This window comes from Diceros bicornis, chromosome 7 (assembly GCF_020826845.1).
Source record: "Diceros bicornis minor isolate mBicDic1 chromosome 7, mDicBic1.mat.cur, whole genome shotgun sequence".
Taxonomy (NCBI): Eukaryota; Metazoa; Chordata; class Mammalia; order Perissodactyla; family Rhinocerotidae; genus Diceros; species Diceros bicornis.
In genome coordinates, this window is record NC_080746.1 from 50,465,604 (window position 1) to 50,487,273 (window position 21,670).

General features: G+C 36.2%; 1 long non-coding RNA gene across 1 annotated transcript in view; it reads left to right on the forward strand.

Annotated features, from left to right (window-relative positions):
• The first annotated feature begins 19,459 nt into the window (after positions 1-19,459).
• Positions 19,460-21,670, forward strand: part of LOC131408592 (uncharacterized) — a 420,158-nt gene continuing 417,947 nt past the window's right edge. The window contains exon 1 of the long non-coding RNA XR_009220791.1: positions 19,460-19,547. This is a non-coding gene — a long non-coding RNA (uncharacterized LOC131408592). The remainder of the gene's footprint in view (positions 19,548-21,670) is intronic.

Consider the following 21,670-nt stretch of genomic DNA (forward strand, 5'->3'; position numbering starts at 1 on the left):
AACTTTTAATTTGAGTAACACAACTGATTTAGAAAAGCTTATCTTCCTCATTTTTTCTTTTGTTCATTTTTCATTCATTTAGTTCACACATCATTTATTCTTTTCTGTATACATTCAGCTCATGCATATATGTTAAATACCTACCATTTGCCAGGCAATATACGGAATCCTGGAAATATAAGGATGAGCAAGATGATCATGGCTCAGACTCACAGAGTGTACAGCTTTGTGTAGGTGATATAACCATGTAAATATTCTGTTATAATTCAACACGATAAATGGAGGGTTCTGGGGGCCTGGAGGAGGGGATCTTAACAGAGAGTCAGAAGTGCTTCATGGAAGTCTGAGGTCTACAGATGAGTGGAGTGAGGGAAGTGATTTTCAGACAGAAGAGTGTAGGCAAAAGCTTAGAGTGAGTGACAGAGATCTACACAGAGGAGATGCTGGAGAGGATAAAGACTCGACTTGAGGGCTCATAAATCGTGCTCAAGAGTCTTGAGGGAATTGGGAAACTAATGAAAATTTTCAAAGCAGGAAAGTGACATGGAAAGTTTGTGTTTTACAAAGATTACTGGTGGTGGTATAGAGAAAGGATTGGAAGTAAGAAAGAATGGCTGTAGGAGGCATTTTTGAAATCCAGTTAAGACATTAGGAAACTGGTGTGTAACGGAGAAAAGTGAAAGGATTCAAAATATGCTAAAGCTGCCTAAGATGAAAGCAATATTAAGACGAGGAAATTTAGAGGAGATTGATTTACAAGAGAAGGAAAGGAAGATAATATCAAGAAAATATATTAACACTAAAAAAGATCCTAAGTTGAGAACTCATATGGCATCTTGGAGAAACTGAAAGAAGGCTAATATGGCTGGAGTTTACTGTTTGTGCTAGCTTTATTCTTCGAATAAATGTTCTGCGAGTTGAAAAATTTAGAAGTTAACTAAATGTGTTTTTCCTGTCTTTAGCTTGTTGATGTTAATGTATATAGTAATATTAATTTATAAGCATATATTCTGTTTAAAAAAACCTACTTATTGCAATGTTTTACCTCTTTCATGTTAACTTATTAGAGTTTCTAAGTATTAACACAAATGACACACAGAACTTGTCTTTATTTCTTGTAATAAACATTATTTTCTCTAAAACAATATCCTTCAATAATAATAATAGCTAGTCTGAACTAACACTTACTGCATGTCAGGTACAATTCTATTCTAAAATATCTATTCTATATCCTCTATATCTATTAATTTATTTCATCTTTATAGTAACTTGATGAGGTATATACTATTCCTAAAAATATAACGTAATGAAATAAATTAAATTCTGCTCCACCCACATGTTTTGCAATAATGTGTCACCATAATTCAATATAAGATGTGTAGGAATCTGTAAAAATTACTTCCTGCTACTATAGCTCCATGCCTGTGAATTGTATTTCCCCCATCTCTGCAGTGGCTCTCTCAGCACAGCAGTCAGTAAAGCCTTGTCCCCTGCCCTGCAACTCTATCAATTCTGCTTCTCAGTCATTGCTCTGGTCTCCTGCTGCTATCTAGATCAGATTCAAACTCTGTGCCCTTGACATCAAAATCATAACACAGAATACTCCCACATTTTTCTCTTGTCATATAGTTTGTCTTCCCTTATAACCAGTACCTACTTAAAAGTTTGTCTGATCTCCAAGTGGGCAAAATTAGTCATTTTTTTCCATAGCATATTATAGGGACCTCTGTTAAAATGATGTTCCCACCTTGTAATGGGCTACATTCTAAAGCTGGAATTAGAGTGTAGTTTTGCAGTGAAATTGTGGTCCGTGGACAGGTAGCATTAGCATCACCTGTGAGCTTGTTTGAAATGCAGAAACTCAGGCCCTACCTCAGGCTTACTGAATCAGAATTTGCATTTTAACAAGAACCCCCTAGTGATCCTATTCACATTAAAGATTAAGAAACACCAGTCCAGAGGACTGCAAGGATAAAATTCTGGACTCAATCACACAGACAGTGGGATGTCAGGAAAAGCCTTCAAAGGAGTGAATTCTGCCAACACACAGGAGATGACCATAACCCGCATTTATTAAGGGCCTATGCTTCTTGGGTACTCATCTAATTTTTTTATGTGTATTAATTCATGTTATTCTGACCATACTCCTACACAGTATTTGATATTACTACCATCTTTTAATAATAAATATGAAAAAGCTGAGACCTTGGAATTTAAGTGACTTCCCTGAGGTCACACAGTAGAGATAATAGGCCTGGATTCAAAACCAAGCAGGTTGGCTCCAAGCCCAAGTTCTTAATTATTAACCTGTATTACCTCTTTTTGAATAGCCTATTTTGCCTTGCCTGACTGGCACCATTCCTGGCCCTTCATAAGCAGGCATTCAGTAATTGAAAATGAGTGAAGCTCTAAATTCAAGCAAATGAATGCATAGCTTTCACTGCCACAGGTAAACCTATCACTACTTCTCCACTATGGTCTGTGAAGAAGCATCCAGAGTGATAAGAATCAGCAAACTCATCAATGCACATCGTTTTGCTACCTTCATTTTACCAACTCCATTCTTCACAACCTTCTATCCACTCCCCCAGCAAGAAGCCGCTACTTCTCTTGATTTGAAGTTACTGCCCGTGTCCTCAGCAAACACTGAAATGAACTGAATGAATACTGGGTACCCAGTGCGCAGATATGTTATTTAATTTAATACATACTGAGCGAGACATTATCATCTCCATTTCTCAGATAACAAGGTCAAATTCAGAAAGATTAAGTAAAATCAGAAAGGATTAGAGAGTCATATTTTAATTCCAATTCTTTCTGATTCTGGAAGTAGAGTTCTTTCAACCATCCAATATTGACACTTAATGTCTTTACTTGCTATTTGATGGAATCAATCTTGAAATCTATATTTCTGAGAGATTAGGAATTTTGTTGGTCTTTGTTTTTGAATTTTTCCTCACCCAGTCCACTACACTGACAGTTCTTAAACTTTGAGAAATCAGAATAACTTGGGAGACTTGTTAAAACACTGATTACTGGACTCCATTCCCAAAGTTTCTGAGTTAGTATGTCTGTGGTGGAGCCTGATCATTTTCATTTCTAACAAATTTCAGGAAACACTGATGCTGCTGGCCTGGGGACCCACTTTGAGAACCACTGCAGGAGCAAAACCTTTCTAATTCTTTATATGTACTTGGATATTTTTCATTCCCACTCTGTCTAAAATAAATTCCAAGGCAGTGTCCACAGTAGAAGCACTAGACAGCAGTGGATCTGAATCCACGTTTCACACAGGCTAAAGTGGTCAGATAGGGATATAGGAGGTAGCATAGAGTGCATACACAAGGGGGCTGGGTTCGAAAAAGATGCTGTCTTTTTTATTAACCTTTTCTACTTGAAGAAACAGGTAGACTTAGCAGTCACAAAATATATAACTGAATACACATGCTTTTTACAATTCTATCAGGTTTCTAGCTCTTGATATTTCTGTCCTCCAGAATGTTTTAGAGTTAAATTGTGATTTGTATTTAGTTTAGGGGGAAAGCAGTGAAAAGCTCTGTACTTGGATCACTAATCAGCATGGCTACTTGCTCAGAGTGTGTGCAGGTGAAATAGAGTCAGGATTAATAGTGACTAAATAAGCATCTGGCTACTAAGACAAGGAACTCATCTGCCTAGTCTTAGGGGAGCCAAGTGCACCCTTTCTGCCATCATCTACCCACCAACATGTCCCCCCAGCATGCTGTGATGGGAGAAATGTGTATGTGTGGCATAGTGAACTGCCTTAAAAAATGACTTCCCCAGGGGCCGGCCCGGTGGCGCAAGCGGTTAAGTGCGCGCGCTCCGCTGCGGCGGCCCGGGGTTCGCTGGTTCGGATCCCGGGCGCACACCGACGCACTGCTTGGTAAGCCATGCTGTGGCGGCGTCCCGTGTAAAGTGGAGGAAGATGGGCACCGATGTTAGCCCAGGGCCGTCTTCCTCAGCAAAAAAAAAAAAAAAAAAAAAAAAAAGAGGAGAATTGGCAGATGTTAGCTCAGGGCTGATCTCCTCACCAAAAAAAAAAATGACTTCCCCAGTTCCAGGTGCCAAGAAAATGCTTGGTAAATTTTCCCAGAGTGTTTACTAGTTGTAAAAAAGTCAAGTCCCTTACCAGGAAAACAACGCTTCCCATTCTTTAATTAAATTACCATAACAATGTGTACCATAAATGGAAATCAACCTCCTCCTTCTGCTCTGAAAGTCATTTCATGGACACAGCCCAACAAGCCACTTTCTCTCTTGTCAGATAATAATAGTAGCAGTTAACATTTTTGAATAAAACAAAGTACCTTTGTTTATAGAATTCTTGATGGATGATTTTTATGTTTTATACATGTAGTACTCACATACATCCTGTAAAGTAGGTATTATTACCTCTATTTTTTTGTGTGTGTGAGGAAGATTAGCCCTGAGCTAACATCTGATGCCAATCCTCCTCTTTTTGCTGAGGAAGATTGGCCCTAGGCTAATATCCGTGCCCATCTTCCTCTACTTTATATGGGACGCCGCCACAGTATGGCTTGACAAATGATGCGTTGGGTGGGCACCGGGGATCTGAACCTGTGAACCCTGGGCTGCGGAAGTGGAGCGCGAGCACTTAACTGCTACGCCACCTGGCCGGCCCACTATTACTTCTATTTTAAAAAGTGACAATTGAGGCTCCAAAATGTTAAATAGCTTAATTTTCACATAATAGATGGTTTAGCTAAATTCCAAGCTCAGATGTTTTTCATTTCAAATAACTTTCTCTTAACCAAAGCATGCTGCTTTGAAAACTAGTTCTGATACTTTTCAGGAGATAGTCCACAAAAGGAGAGTTCATAGGGGGGCCGGCCCTGTGGCCGAGTGGTTAAAGTTCTGCACACTCTGCTTTGGCAGCCTGGGTTTGCGGGTTCGGATCCTGGGTGCAGACCTACACCACTCATTAACCCATGCTGTGGCAGCGACCCACATACAAAATAAAGGAAGATTGGCACAGATGTTAGCTCAGGACTAAGCTTCCTCAGCAAAAAAAAAAAAAAACAAAAAAAACACCTAAATTTACAAATTTGTAAAAAAAAAAAAAAGGAGAGTTCATAGGGTGTGGAGAGGGGAATTAGAAACAGAACATATCATCTTTAGCTCTTAAAAATTCACAGGTATATTAGGGTATAAAAAAAGTATTTTTCCCTACTCTTAGAATTCATTTAACAAATATTATAGCTATATATCTATGTCTCTCTATATAAAAAAATACCACTAAACTCAGTAGCCAAAAACAATAACAGCCATTTATTATCTGTCATGACTAGGGTTGACCAGGCTCAGGTGGGAAGTTCTCTTTTATGTAGTGGTGGCTGGAGCTACAGACACCTGGGGGACTGAGATGCCTGGAACCTCCAAGCCAGCTCACACACATGGCTGGCAGTTGGTGTTGGCTGTCACTTGGGGCAGTTAACTAGAGCACCTCAGTTCTCCTCCAGGTGCCCTCCCTACATGGCTTGAGCTTCTTAGATCATGGAAGCTGGATTCCATGAGAGAGAATTAAAAATGGAAGCTGTAGATTTCTTAGAAGCCCATTTAAAGTTCACTCTAAGAAGTTACATAGAGTCACTTTTGCCTCATTCTGTCAATCATAGCAAGTCCCAGCCCAGCCCAGTTTAAAGAGATGGGATGGCAACAAATTTGGACCAACTTTAGTCCACCACGGTCTGCCCTCTGGTCATAAACTATTCACATTTCTCCAGAAATGTAGAGTATACCAACCCGCTCTCTCAAGACCACTCAAAGTTTTATCCCATTACAGCACCAAATTCAGGCTTAAAGTATAAGATATCAATATCTTAACTGTGTCCAGGTGTGGATGAATCTCCGCAGAGTTGGCTTTACAGGTGTTTTTTTGTTATCATTGCTGTTTTAACAAATGCAGAGATTTGTGGTCTAAAAAGACAAAGTTATCTGCTCCAACAAACAAAAATCAATTAGGAGACAGTGATAGAACAACTCCAACAGACATCCTCATTCAAAAAGGGATAGCAAAACACGTGCCCAAATCCTACTGTTTCCAGGGCAGGGAACATATATTTATCAGAAGCCCAGTTTGCCCTTATGTAGTTCTCTGGGGCTCTTAGCTTTGCCCTGAGTCATGCTTCCTTTTCTATAAGAAATGGTCTATGTTTGCAGCTGAGAAGACTTATTAGCCTGTTCTCTGCCTATAGAAATATGTAGGCCTAGACTCATCTTTTCATTTTGAATTGTTTTTTCCCTTTAAATTCAAGCTGGTTTTGTTTCCACAAGTGCACTGTCCTAACTCTATATACATTCTATGAATAAATCATGAATTAATAAGGAATAACTCATTCTTGCTTATATTTCTGGATAGAGAGGAAAAAACTAACTTAGTTCTCATGATATGACAGTCACTGTGTTAAGAAATTAACATATATTTTATGTGTTTCTGACAACAGCCATGCAAGGTGCATATCCACATATTTATGGATGAGAAAATGGAAATGCAGACAAGCAATTGCTCACTTTCAGATAGCTTATAAATAGCAGATGCAAGATTGAAAACCAAGTATGACTAGAACTAAATTCCAAGTATTTTTGCTATATTATATTGTCTTTAATTCTAGAATTTTTTACTTATTTGTCAATTGTTTGTTTATGCATAACTTATTTTGAAAATGAAGTTGAGGCAGTACAGCATCTGTAGAATGGATATTTTTAAGACCACGTCGTTTAGGAAATTTTTATCTAGCTAGCCATTTCCTAAAATTTAAATTTAAGATGACGGAATTATTTTAAATTTGATAAACACACAAACATTCAGGAATACAGTTATTGGGGAAAATGATGGACACCCTTGCTACCAGGTCATAATCAGTGCCAACTTGACTGCATATTTCTCATTAGATTGTAAGTATAGCTAGAAAAGTTAGCAAATAATATCTGATATAGTTTTCAGTGAAATACTGTCATAAGAATAAAGAATTCTATGGTTATATAATTTACTAAGGAGACATCTGAAACAACGTGAATTGGTTTCTTTAGTGCAGTAGTTTTAGAGCCTTCAAGATGCCAATAACTCTTACTTTCTCTAAGGACATAATATATAGTACTTACAAACGTATTTGATTTTGGAAATTTTTGTGGGAAGCCCTATAAGAAGAATAGATCTTGGTATACATTTTTAGAAATTATGCCTTAGAAAAATTTAGAGTATTGTTTAAACTGAGGGAATTTTTGAAGACTATAACTAAATACTACATATTTCATACCTAAGCCTATGTTATTCCTGAAAGTATAAAATCATTCATTGTATTGTATGCACTCCAGTTATGAAAATGTAGGATACTTGATTAAGTGTTTTGTTTTGTTTTGTTTTCGTTGTATTTAAACTTTTTAAAAAATTTAATGTTGTTTTGGAAGGTAATATATTTACAAGGTTCAACATTCAAAACTAGGGCTGTTATTCCGTTCACATTCTCCAGTGTAGACATATGGGTTGTTTATGGTCAGACTCCAATTTGACTGGTCCATGCACCACTAGGTTGGTTAATGTTCCCATCTGGATGGTGCTGTACCAGTTGATATTTATATTTAAATGTCACTTCTGATTAAAATAAGGCAGTTATTAGCTAACAGGTATTCCATCACCTCTGTCCCGCCCACTAATGCTTCTCTCAGCACGTGTAAGTATCCACTTTGGTTTGTGTTTTTTCTTATGTGTCCTTCAATGTTTCCTTAAATAGATACAAGCAAATATAAGTATATATTAGTATTGTCTGCCCTTTCTTTTATAAAAGGTAGCCCATTGTATACCCCATATTATAATTTATTTTTTTACTTGACAAGCTATCCTAGAGTTTTGGGTTTTTTTCTCTCATATCAGCCCATAGAGAGATTCTCCATTTTTTAAGATGAGCCCAGTGTTGTATTGTATAGATGCCCTTGGTTTATTTCATTAGTCCTCTACTTATGGACATTTGCTTTTGCCTAGTATTTTGTTATTGAAAACAATGCCGCAATACATAGTTTGTACATATATCACATGTATGGGTAATTTTTAAGATAAATTAAAAGAAGTGGAATTTCTAGGTCAAATATTAAATGCATTTGCAATTTTGACAGATATTTACAAATTGTCTTTTATAGGTTTCATTATTTTGAACTCACATCAACAATATACAAAGAGCCAATTTTTCCAGTTTGCGCAGTTTGTGGTCAAATTTAGATTTTTGCCAACATCATAGGTGAAAAATGATTTCTCCGTGTGACTGTATTTAGCATTTCTCTCAAAATAAGTGAAGTTGAGGATCTTTTTATTTATTTTTGAAATTTATTTATTTATTTACTTAGTGAGTGTGTGTGTGTGTGTGTGTGTGTGTGTGTGTGTGAGGAAGATCAGCCCTGAGCTAACATCCATGCCAATCCTCCTCTTTTTGCTGAGGAAGACTGGCCCTGAGCTAAGATCCCTGCCCATCTTTGAGGATCTTTTTACATGCTTAAGGGCTGTTGTATTTCCTCTCTTCCTCAAGGTCTATTATTCATATAAGCCATTCATGAGGAAATTACTTACAGATAAACTCCACCCTCAACTTCACTTATAATGAGAAATCGTGAGAAAAGATAACACAGTAAAAGATTTTATAATACCTTAGTAAATATATATTAAAATAAAAATAATAAATAGTACATATATACTTCAACAAAGATAAAATTTATCCAAAAATTAAAATGTAAATGTAAAAGAAAGGACAGACTGGATCAAAAAACAAAATCCAAATAAATACTGTATCGAAGAAGTAGAGTTGAAACAACATGACTCAGAAAGGTTAGAAATGAAAAATTAAGAAAAATTGTTTTTTAAATATGTACTTTTATGCATATAGAATAAACATATATCAAAGATTTTATCTAACTCATTAACTAATGAGGAAACCAATAAAATATTACAATTGCTTCAAAGTGGATTCTAAAAAGTACACACATACATAGGCAATCAGGAAGATTGAAATGAATTTACACATGGATGCAAAACTGGTCGGTTATCTACAAGTCTATAGTCAATTGCATCTTCACTGAACACGATTCATTTCCATTTCTATGTACAAGAATCATTTGCACTGCGATGAGTTTCTTAAAATTATAGAGTTGTAAAATAGCTCAAAGGCAATGAAAGGCATGAATAACAGGGAAGAGTATACTAGACAGGACATCCAGTAATTTTTTTTTTGCCTATTTTTCCAGACTAAAGTGTAAAAATTATATAGTAGATAAACGCAAACAGAAAAAAAAGAAAGGAGGAGTTGCAATCTTAATATTAGACAAGTTAGATCAGGAATAAAAAGTATTTAATGAGAAAAACTAGGATATTTTATAATTCTAAAGGGCATATCACAAAGGGCAATGAAGATATAATAGTGACAAATTTCTACATAACAAATATCATAGCAACAGCTTTCAGAAAACAGGAAATACAGGGGAGACAAAGCAAAACAGACAAAACATCCTAAAAATAGAAGACTTAATTCACCTCTCTCAGTTCAGGACAGATCAAGAAGACATTTGGTTTTGACTCTTTGCAGAAGAGACTTACAACACATCACAGTTTCTACTCCTTCATCTTTTTTCGGACTGCTTCAGCCACAGTATTCATCACCAGTTCATCACCAACCACCCCTGCTGACTTCTCTCCCTGTTAAGAAAAAAAAAAAATCTGCCTTTCTTTGTAGGAAATTCTAACAGATGCAAAGTATTAAAGAGAAATGATCACCTCCTAGAGTACCTTTCCCTATAAAATCATAGAATTAAAATATCATGTTGAAAGAGAGAACTTCAGAAATAATTTTGAAGAAATTTGAGCACCAAATGCTTCATGTTATTGTCAAATTCTACTTTGTCCAGTTATTAATTTTCATTATCAAGATAATAAAGTGCTCATGGATTTTTATACAAGGAAAACTTTAGAACAAAGAAGAAAGAGAAATCTATTTGTCAATAGATTACTTCATATATGTGTCTCTTCTCTTCATCTTCTCTGGCAAGCTCCAAAGTAGGGTTGCACTTGATAATTCTTTTGGTGTTGCCAATTACCATGTCACTATACAGCCAATTGTTGTATTTGGTATGGTATCAAACTGTCATTAAAGTACTAATAACACATGTATCGCTAATATATTTTAATGATGGGATTTCTTTGGAGCTAGAGCAGAAAGCTGAGTTTTTGATAGTTGAGTCACAGACAGGATATTTTCAGCTGAATTAGCCTTGGGTTGGTATATAGAATAAAATATTTCTGTGAGAACTGTCAATGGGCCATATATCAGAAAGAAAAAATGCGACATAAAACAGCATTTTCCAAGGTATGGTAAACCAATCATTGAGGTACTTGTTAAAATACATATTTTGGGCCTCAACTCAGACCAAAGGAATTTAAACTCTGGAGGTAGCCAAAACTTTGTAATTTTAGCAAACTTCGCAGGTGTTCTTGATCGATACTCCAGTTTGAGAACTATTGATATAGAAATGTTTATGCCCTTCTGTGATAAATTGGATTCCTGACCTTCCTGACCATAATTCTCCATCCCTCACCCTATCTATCCCGGTTGGTAAGTAATTGTGTTGTGCCCTCAACTGTGTGTGCAGTGTAATGTCTCACCCCCAGGTGGTACCATGTGGTTTGATTTAGCCAATAGGTTGCTGGAAATATGGTGCAGCAAAAGAACTCGTAAAATTGAATTTGCTCACACATGTGCCTCCATCACCAGACATGCTTGTGCTAGTCTGCTGGTCCCAGGAGGAGGATAAGAGACTTGTGGAGGACAGTCGTCACAGAAAAGCTCAGATCCGAGCAGCTGAGCCCAGGCACTCTGCAGATTTCTGAAGATAAATGATTATTGCTTTAAGCCACTGAGTATTGGGGACATGGTTAACTGACACATCTACTTTGTATCAAAAGGGGAAGAAAAATAACAATTGCTGAATGCACGGTAAAGAGTTTAAAATAGAGGCTAAAGCACTGTCTCCAAAATCAGGTGTTGGTGGGCTCCCATCCCCCTCTGTTGCTACTTTGTTGTGTGACAAGTTACTACATTTCTAAGGCTCAATTTAGTTGAACAGTAATTTATTATCATAGTCACTACTTTGCAGGATTGTTATAAATATTAAATAAAACAATACAAAGTGCATCTTGCACTATTTCCATCTGTTTCTCTTCTCTATAATGCAGTTACTTCCTGATACTGAGAGAGACACAAAGAGTTGGACTTGCCTGGTCATTTTTCTGCTAATAATCTCCTAGAGAAAGAAGAGAAAATCACCTTAGAAAAGAATTTGAGTTGCTTGTAGTATTTGATTTTTTTTAAAGATGGTGAGATAACAGCAAGAATGTTAATTAGTTTTAACACTGAATGCATAACTGAGTGCATGAGAATTTTTTAACTCCTTATTTAACAAGTATTTAGTAAGACCTTGCTTCCTATCTTCCTTAAGCCTATAAAATGTGTTCATTAATCATTGCTATAATATCAAACTTAGACTGCTGAACATATGATGGCCATATGTCCCCACATTGATTAGAGAGTCTTACTGTTGTATAATTCATTCTCAAAGTAAATAAATCTCTAAATATATAATTAAATATGATTTGCATTTTGTACTCAGTAGGATTTTTCATTAAGATGAATTAGAAATTATGGGTGGAGGAAAGGCTTTTTCCACAACCTTCTCTGATTTATGCTTAGGAAAGTGTAATCACACAAAAAGCATCCTTCAGTTTCAGCAAAATCAGACAGAATTGAAGTTACAATCAAATATGTGTCAATTGCCAACAATATTATAACCACGTTGGTAATGCCAGAGAGATAGTAGGGGATAGTGAAAAATGGCGACGTGGAAAGAAGAAGAAGGTTTGGATTCTAGTTTGATCATTAATTATTGTGTAATTATAGGCCTTGGTTTCTCTATTTATAAAATGTTGGTACTCATGATTATATCACAGAGTTGGGGATTTGAGATAATATATATAAGGCTTAGCCCTTACAAGTGATCCATAAATTATTGTTGGTTTAGGGACACTGTGACTTCCAAGGGAATTTTAAAGTGTAAAGAGTCAAGACTATTCTATCTTCAGGAAAGTGTGCCACAGAATGTAGGAGTCAAGCAGATAATAAATCTGATAATAAATCATGGTGTACGCCTGTACTATATTCTTTGAGGTATAGAAACATGGTTAAAAGTTCAAGAGCTATAAAATCATCCAGTTTGGTTCAAGTCCAAGCTTTACTACATACAAGTTATAAAACTTTGAGCAGCATGATTAACTACTTTGTGCCTTATTTTCCTTATCTGTAAAGTGGGGTTAGTGTTATTTATTATTATTGTTATTGTGATTATAAAATTCCACACTACGTGTAAATCACTTAGCACTCTTTTGTATATAGGAAGAATTTAACAGTAATTTTGTTAGTTATTATCATTATTATTACTTTTAGTAGTAGTATTATTTTAATCTGGTTTCTAATACTAGCTCTCTAACTTAATGAACCTAGCCAACTCATTTAACTTTTCCAAACCTACCAAAAAATGGGCCGTTATGATTTTCAAGGATGATAACACGTGCAGAAGTCTCTGAAGGGTGCCTGGAACATGGTGGGTGCTATCTTATTTTTTGGTCACCCTTTTTATTTTCTCCAACAGGGATATGTTTTAGGTGTTTTGAAATAGGAAGTATCAAAATGAACCGGGCATTCTGAGCAGACGTATTGGAATAAGTGAGATATGAAATGGGTCTCCAAAGTTGACAGAAGTGGAACAAATGAAGATGGGCAAAGTTCACAGAGCAAGAACAAGTGTTGAGTGTAGAATTTGAAAGGAAAAGTAAAAAGCATGAGTTGGGGATGAAAGGATATAGTGTTGAATTGAAAGTGTGTAAGGCTGCCTGGCCTAGAAGGGTGCCAGAGTAAATAAGCACAAGTCCAGGCTGCAGGCAGGGGTAGCCGAGGAGAGAAAGTGATAGGAAGCGGTAGTGGTACGAGTGGAGATTAAAGTAAAGAAGGAAGTGGTTTAGAATTTAAGTAGCATATTTTCAGAGAAAAACAATCTAAAATGTATTTTGTTTTGTGTTATGTTGATGAAACAAATGGTTAGTTAAAATTTTTAATTTTACCATTACTCTTGATATTTTGTAGATATAACCTGAAAATTTTAGGTATCACAAGGGCAAAAGAAGTTGAAATAGACTTGGTAGACAAGGTCAAAATATAATTTCCCCAATATGCCTTTGATTTGTTTTCTTTTTCTTTTTCTTTTTTTCTGAGGAAGATTAGCCCTGAGCTAAGATCCTATGCCAATCCTCCTCCTTTTGCTGAGGAAGATTGCTCTGGGCTAACATCTGTGCCCATCTTCCTCTACTTTATATGGGACGACACAACAGCTTGGCTCGACAAGCTGCGCATCGGTCTGCGCTCAGGATCCAAACCTGCGAATCCTGGGCCGCTGAGCCGGAGCGCGCGAAGTTAACCGCTGTGCCACCAGGCAGGGGTCAATATGGCTTTGATTTTTGTATTGTTTCTGATTGTTAGGCATTGAGCATCATTTGCATATTGATTGCACGGGGCCAGGAGACAAGAACTGCGTCCAGTTCTCAGTTCTACCAGTTTCTAAGTGTGTGACTTGAGACAAATTGTTGATGTTTTCTAAGTCTTGGCTTCCTCATGTGTTGTGTTAAGGAGTTTTCAGAAAAATATATCTGCAGTTGCTGACCTCCAAGGACTATATGGCATGTCTGATATCTGAAATTTCCTAACATGTCATATTGGGTAAGCCATTGACCTCTCCAAGTCTCATTTTACTGACCTGAAAAGTGGCAATAATGTTACCTGCTTTGATTAATGAGTTATTGAATGATGGAGCTGAACTGAGTTAGCAGATATGAAAGTGCTTTGAAAATGGCAATTGCCATATAAATAGAAAGCGTGATTATTATAAATTAAAACAGATTTACTGGCTATGGCTCTGCATAGTGAATTAAAGCAATAAAGTTGTTAATTGAGAAGAAACAGGAGTAGCAATCTTTCTCATAGAGGGTAATCCAGAATTCATGTCGTCTAACGCTGCGGTTAATTGATTGGGGTTGGATCTGGTGAGTAATTCAGCTGAGTAACAGTCTGCCAATACAGTTTGCTATCTCCTGTCACGTTAAATCGTTTACAATGAACTCAGATTGAGAGAGAATATAAAGTATTGTATGACCTATAGCTATACGAAGAACAAAAACATTGAAATTGTTGGGAATGAAAGAGAGATGCGGATGTCGAAATCTGGCAAAAAAGGGAAAGTTTGGAACAGGTTCTTGAAGCCAAGGTGTCCAATTCAAAGTTAATGACCTCTCTTTACTCATTGTGTAGAATGAGCCTATTCACACTTTCCCACAAGCAAAATGCAAAAGACAGCTCTCTCTTTCCCTCTTTCTCTCTGCCTCCCTCCCTCCCTCTCTCTCTGCTCCATCTTGGAGTTCTATCAATTTCTATAGTTATAATTATTTTCGAACTTGTTTTCTGATTATCATCATAACTGCAGGTTGATAAAAACGAGCACGGTACTGTGAAAAGAATCTCGGGTATGGAAAGAGATAGACTTTGGGTTTAAATTCTCTCTCCATCATTAACTAGGTGAGAACGATCTCTGAGCCTCCATATCCTCTGTGAAACTGCATGCAGCGCTAACTCCTACATTAAAATGTGTAGGCAAGGAAATTGTTTAGCACAGTGTCTAGTTCTTTACATCACTTCAATGAATAATATTTTTTTCTATTTGGTGAATAAGGTATATGTTCAATGAACAACCCCTGCGTTGGTTCTTTTTGTTGTAACATGTTGCCAGTGTAGTGACTTCTCTGCCTTTTCACTATCCAGAGGGACACTTCTACCATCAACTTGGGAACTTGCCTATAATGTTATAAATATAAAACTTGCTTACAAATCAATTGATCTAGGGGCTTACTTCAGAATTCATACAGTAATATTGGGTCAATAATGAGAAAATTAGCATAGCTCTTGATGAAGAATGATAGATAGGCATCTAAAGTAATCCAGAGTTTTAATGAAATGAGTGGGATACTCAGTCACTTTCGTAATGAAATAAATGCCAGGTAAAATAATAATGAGACACCTTTACTTTTCTTGACACATTGCAAATACTAACACATTTGAGAGAAGGCAATGGTGATAAGGTTGTGGGTAAACAAGCCCTCAGAATCATTGTTGTCAGGATTGTGTCTGGATTCAACACCTGTGGAGTAAGGGGATGAGGCGTGACAATCTGATTGGAAAGGGGCCTAGGGCTTATGTGTTGAAGGCATGCTTGCTTGACAGACATGATATTTTTACTTGTATTATATGTTTATATCAGGACGTGGGACATTGGGAAAAAGGACTTGTCTAGTAACCATTTGAACAGAAGACTTACTTTTTAATAAACTGACATTCCACATTTATTTGGAGTAAATTGGAGGGAGATGGGTAATGAAGATTTTAAATTCTGGAAGGGACTACCGGCAATACAATCATGCTTTAAATCTGTCACTGATTTGAGAACAAGTTGTCAGTTTCTATCAAAATTTTAAATGCACAGACCTTTTATTTTATTTATTTATTTATTTATTTATTTATTTATTTATTTATTTATTTTTCTTGTGAGGAAGATCAGCCCTGAGCTAACATCTGTGCTAATCCTCCTCTTTTTGCTGGGGAAGACCGGCTCTGAGCTAACATCTATTGCCAATCCTCATCCTTTTTTTTTTTCCCCCCAAAGCACAGTAGATAGTTGTATGTCATAGTTGCACATCCTTCTAGTTGCTGTATGTGGGACTCCGCCTCAGCATGGCCGGACAAGCAGTGAGTCTGTGCACACCCGGGATCCGAACCCGGGCCACCAGTAGCGAAGCGTGGGCACTTAACCGCTAAGCCATGGGGCCGGCCCCTGCACAGACCTTTTAACCCAGAAACTTCACTTTTGGGATTCTTTCCTACAGCTATGCACACAATAACATCCCCAAAATGCTTGAAAAAGATGCTTGTGGAAACATTATTTATAATAATGAAAAATCAAAAACTATCTAAATGCCTAATAATTGGGTCTGATTAAACATAATAATTATGGAACACTTGGAAGCTCTTATACAGTTAAAGTGCATCTATTAATACTAGAAGCATCTCTAAGATAAAGTGAACATACATACCCACCCACAAAACAAAAACAAAAACAAAAGGTCCAGAACAGAATGTACAATATCCCTTATTTTTGTAATATCATATGTAGATAAACAGACATAAGTAGGAATACATACATATGTATTTATATACTTATTCAAATATTAATTGTCTGCTATGGGCTACAAAGGGGAAAAGGATGGGAACAGAAAATACTTTGAAGGATACTAAAATCTGTTAATAGATCAGGGCAGAGGAGCCAAAGTGAAGAGGAGACTTAACTTTCACTGCACACCATTTGAAATTTATTTTTTATTATATACATTTTAAAAGATCATTTAATACATAGTTTTAAAACATTCAGTTTAAAGACAAACGCATTAAGAAAATCAAAGCAAGATTCAACAAGTAGAAATATTCTAGTTTCTAGCATCAGCACCCATCCTATGATTGACCAATTTAATACCAACATCTATTAAAATTATACTATGTACAGTCCCAGTATTAGACTTAATCCTATTTTAAAAAAATTAACAGGACACGTTTCTTTATAGTCCACTAACTTCCAAATAGCAGGCCTACCAAGACAGACGTAAAGTCAGTGAAACATACAAAGCAAATTTGGGGTTCAATGAAGTTAAAATTAATAAATAATTTTTTAATACTCTTGTTGATTGATCAAGCTAGTCTGTAGATACGTTAGGTTTAGTCTCTCTTGTTTCCACATTAATATATCAGTTCTCTCTATGTGCACTGTGAAAGTCATAGAAACCTGATGGTGTACAAGTACAAAAATACAGATGGAGGATATAGTTATCTAATTAAATCTCAAATTCAGTTGCCGTTGAAGGAGGAGCAACATGCTCATAGATGTTTTTCTATTCCCATTTCAACATGCAGAGTTGCTTTCAGTTAAGTATATTTGTTTCACCAGGAAATGCCTATGGTTGCTTAGTTATGCCCTAGTTCTTTCCCAGCAATTATTTTTCTAGAGCAGCTGTTGTTTTCACGTAAACTGACTATAAATAGGAAATATGGTACACAGATATTTAAATGCACATAATTAGGAAAGATTAAATTTTCCAGTGTAGTCTATATTTATAAATGCATACGTACACAAAAACAGCTTTTGCATAATCCTTTTTAAAAAGTTAACAAGAACTAAATTAAGAAGATAAAAGATAAGGAATTAAAGATGATATGTTTACAGGGCAATTACATGACCTATTTACTGATACACGGTTTCCTGCTCCAAGTGTGTGTATGTTGCATTTAAAAGGTTAGTTCCTCATGGGGTTAAAAAAAGTATCTTGTGCTGAGGAATTTAGAATCACAAATCATCCCCCACAGTTGACTGGATATCCCACCTCTGATTTATTACAGCATCCTGAGTGACTCTGAGAAATTAAATAACCTTTCCAAGGTTACACTTAGAAGTGTATAAAAGCAAGAGTTTCTTAAAGTCAGATATCAGTTCAAAAAATGAAAGATATTTGTAAAATCAAGAATATTAAAATATGGGATGGTCCGTATGTAAGAGTCAGCTTCGCAACACCTAAGTGTTTTTAAAATTACAGTAATCACTTGACAGAAATGATGTAGATATTTTCCTGCAGCAGGATGAGAATGAGGAGGAGGTGGTTGTTCTAGAGAACATAAAATACTTTCCCAATGGAATTAAGCATGAATCTAAGGTACACACATAGAATTGCTTATTAGACAAGGTATAAGGCAGTATTCTAATCATATATTTAGGAGTCAACGCCTTGGATCCAGCCCCAATTTCTGATTCAGTAGGTCAAGAGTTAAATCGAAGCATTGGTATTTTTAACAAGTCCCCAGGTGACGCTGACACTGCAGGTCCAAACCACTGCTTTCAGATACAGCATGGCAAGTTTAGAGTGAATGTGTGCTGAATAATTTAAGTAAGTCAATTAAATAAGTTAACCATTTTTCTTCATTATGTCTACCATCTTTCCATTTTTCTACATCAACGGTTGCCAATGCATGTCAAATACATATATATTTGAATATCTTTAAGTGAGGTGTGTTCCATTCTAGTTCACATCAATATGTACACTAGTATCTTACTCTTATTTTGATATGCACATTTATGTTATTTACCTTTCCCAGGAGGTTTTCGACTTTGTGAATCTCACCATGGTCCCCTTGGGTAATTGTATTCACTCATTGTTTGAATTGCCATCTGTAACTTAATAACTTTCAAATCTCTTCCTTTGACCCAGAGGTCTCATTCAACGTAAATATATTAAGTGCCTTCTATTTGTCAAACATTGTGCTAAGTGTTAGGAGCCTTCTAAGTACTGACACTTAAGGAAAATATTGTGGTCATTTATACTCATCATGGCTCACATCCCATTACCCTTGGCCACTGCTTAAGAGATGAGTGCTTCTGATCATCTGTCCTCTACTCTAAGTTTACCCTTATACTTCTCTCTACTGCCTATGTCTTAATCTGACTTCCTTCTCCTCACATAACTAATGGACCCCTTTATCCCTCTATTGTGCTGGATGGATAATCAATTCCGTAACTACCGCAATCCTCTACATTCTCAAACTACTCACTGACTGAATATCTCCCATACCTTGTATCTCAGCATAAACATTTTTTTTCTTCTGTGAATTTGACTTATTCTATAATCCTTTTTAGTGGAACCTCTTTATTTTCTCATATTTTATATACTTTGGTATTCAGAAGTGAGTTCATTGTCCTCCACACCTTTCATTGCTATTCCAAATAACCACTGCCTCATAGGTCTGTAAAAAGTCAGGCTTCATTGAGACTCTGGTTACACCACCATCTATCACATCTTTGTTGTTAACTCCTGGCCATGCCTTTTATTCTTAAGGAAGTTAAGACTGTGGCTTATCCTCTCTACGCCAAGTCCTACTGTCATTTTGTGTCTTCATTCTGCTTGTGATGACTTGTTTAACATTCTGACCCTGATCATGGCACTTGCCAGCCTACATTATAATTTCTTATTGACGTGTCTGTAAGCTCACAAAAGTGGGGACTCTTCTTTGAAACTACATTTATCTCACAACTACCTAGTGGATACTGTTCCGTGGTATTTCACATTTCTTAAATAAATGGTTAAATGAATGAGTAAATAATACCTTGACGATGTGGCAGGATTATAGAATAAAGGGTGTTTTGTTTGTTTGTTTATAATAATGGAGAATTCAAATGTAAAAAAGGAGCAAAGAACCATTGAAGAGGGAGAAAATTGCAGAGGAGGAGAGATTTAACTGAAGAAGCCAGTAGAATGGTCAGTGGGATATCAGCAACTCCAAGTAAGTAAGGTTGATATAGATGGTGATGATAATGAGAATAAAGGAAAAAATAACAGAGCAAAGAATCTCTTCTCAGGGAGGTACATGGAAAGGAAATATAATATTTGTGAGTAATGTTTGCAAATCCTAAAAAAGGGAAATGGAACTAAGCAAAATATTGTCAACAAAGGAGTTTATAGATTCATTACTTATCCATTTCACAAAAAATTATCCAAACTATAATGGCATAAAACAATAATAATATTTGTTATCTATTACAGTTTTCACAGGGCAGGGATTTAAGGGCAGTTTAACTGGGTAGTTCTGTCTTGCAGTCTTTCAAAAGGTTAAAGTCAAAATGTAGTAGTCCAAGGTCGTAGTCGTTTGAAAGCTTGACTGAGGCTGGAGAATCCACTCCCCAGGTGGCTCTCTCAAAAGATTGGCAAATTGGTGCTGGCTGTTGGAAAGCTGGCTGTTCCTCTCCAAGTGGGCCTCTCCACAGGTAATATTGAGTGTCTTGGTGACATGGCTAGCTTCCCCTGGAGTGAGTATTCCACAGGTCAAAGCAGAAGCTACAATGTCTTTTATGACCTAACCTGGGAAGTTATACATCATCACTTATACCATATTCTATTGGTCACGCAGGCCAGCTATGATTGTGTGTAGAAAGGGTCTATAAATGGCAGGAATACCAGAAGGTAGGGATCATTATGGGTCATCAGAGGCTGGCTACCACTTTAAGATTAAACAAACTAAGGTTTGTACCTCTGAAACCATGTATCTGCAAGTTCTGAGCAGAAGGTTGGTCTTGTACATTACTTTTTATTCATTATCTTTGAGTTTTATAACAATTTGAAGTTAAGTTAGTTGAAGTCAGTTAAACACATGTAAACTCTTTTACTTTTGAGATGAAATCTTATATTCTACTCAACTTTGGTGTCTGTGATAAACTCTAGGATAAAAATACATTCTAATAAGCATATTTCCATGTTTATAAATAGTAATGCTTATTGACCAAAATGTGTTAGGCATTGGGCTAATTACTGTACATAGATTATCAAATTTAACTTATGACTATTTGAAATGATTTATTGTCTCCATTTTACAATGAAAGGACTGAGGTTTAGGAAGTTTAAGATCTTGTCAAGGCCATGCAAAAGATCTGGATGTGGATTATAACATTCAGTGAAACCCTCTAATTTATCCCAGCCAGCATTTACAAAAGTGGGTTGTTTCAATGTAGCCCTAGACCTGAAGAAGGCTCTGAAGCAAAAGGGTCCCAGAACAATGTTTGGGAATGACTTGATGTTGTATCTCCTTATTGGATAATCAGAGTTCACAGTAACATACTAAAGAATTTGTAAGTCCTACAGTAAAGAAACATTTTAAATTTTCTTTGATCCAAGATTTTTCTAACTTACACTCTCATGAAACTATCTTTAAAATCATATACAATTTAATAAGGAAAACAATTGTGGAAATACTTCACTTTATCTATGTAGTTATCTATCTATTTAAAGTTTAGAATTATCTCAACTGGCCACTTTCTAAGCAATTCAGATTTATATAGTAAATATTTATTAGGTGTCTTCTAGAGGTGTCGCAAGGTTTTTCAGAAAGGAGGAAGACATGACCTCATGATTTTCACTGCACTTAGAATAAATGTCAAGCTCCTTACCTCCGTCTACAAAGTCATGCATTGCCTGGCCGCTGTCTGCTTCTCCAGCTTGTGGGCCTGCTTTCCCTCACTGGCCACGCTCTTCTATTCTGGCCTTTATTTAATTCCTCCAGCATATGAGGCTTTCTCCAACTGTAACGTCTTGCATGTTGTAGTCTATCTTTCTAAAATACTCTTTTTCAAATGTTGGTATAGTTTACTCTTTTATTATTTCTCAACTTAAATGACCCTCTTTAGTGAAGTCTTATTTGACCATGTGACATAATGTAGGACACACACATCGTTGTCTCTCACAGATCTCTTGATTGTCTTATTTATAACATTATCACAATTTATCATATATTTCATTTGTACATATATGTGTGTATGTGTATATATATAATGTGTATATGATATATGTGTATATATATTTCCTTGCTTATTTTCTCTTTTTCGTGCTGTGTTCTTTATGAGAGCCAGGGCCATG